We start from the raw sequence: 732 nt of genomic DNA on the forward strand, positions 1-732 counted from the left end.
GTCATCTAAAGAAATCTGTTTCAAGGATGAGTTAATAAGCAGAAAATATATCCTGATATATTATATAATAATATATATTCCTCACAACCACATAAGGCAGATACTACTGCTATTCCCATTTTACAGAGGAAGAAACTGAGGCACAGTGAGAAAAAGTAAGTTGTTTAGTAACAGAGCTAGTAGTAGCTGTTGGGACTGGCAGAATGAGGTGTCCCTACTTTCCTTCTGTTTCAGTCTCACCATTCCCAGTACTGAGCGCATTCCTGAACTCCAACCCCAATACCAAACATGCACACACATAGACACATGCATATACACACATGAAGCTCCTCAAGGTGGGCCTGGTGGCACGGATCTGTAACCCCAGCTACTTGGTAGGCTGAAGCAAATTCAAGACCTACCTGGGCTACAGAGTGAGCTCATGGCCAGGCTGGGTAGATTTTTGGGACCTGGTCTCAAACTAAAAATTTTCAAAAGGACTGGGGACATAGCCCAGTGGTTGAACATTTGCCTAGCATGAGTGAAGTCCTTTGTTACATCCTTGGTATTAAAAAAAGGAAGGAAGAAAGGAAGGAAGGAAGGAAGGAAGGAAAATGGCCAGGCCTTGTTGGGACCTGGTCTCAAACTAAAAATTTTCAAAAGGACTGGGGACATAGCCCAGTGGTTGAACATTTGCCTAGCATGAGTGAAGTCCTTTGTTACATCCTTGGTATTAAAAAAAGGAAAAAGGAA

At 42.3% G+C, this 732-nt stretch overlaps 1 protein-coding gene across 10 annotated transcripts in view; it reads right to left on the reverse strand.

Moving 5' to 3' along the window:
- The window catches only part of Col13a1 (collagen type XIII alpha 1 chain), a 143,257-nt gene that overhangs the window by 80,399 nt on the left and 62,126 nt on the right, over window positions 1-732 (reverse strand). The gene's annotated exons all lie outside the window — the stretch shown is intronic.

This window comes from Nannospalax galili, unplaced genomic scaffold (genome assembly GCF_000622305.1).
Source record: "Nannospalax galili isolate Female #2095 unplaced genomic scaffold, S.galili_v1.0 scaffold853, whole genome shotgun sequence".
Taxonomy (NCBI): Eukaryota; Metazoa; Chordata; class Mammalia; order Rodentia; family Spalacidae; genus Nannospalax; species Nannospalax galili.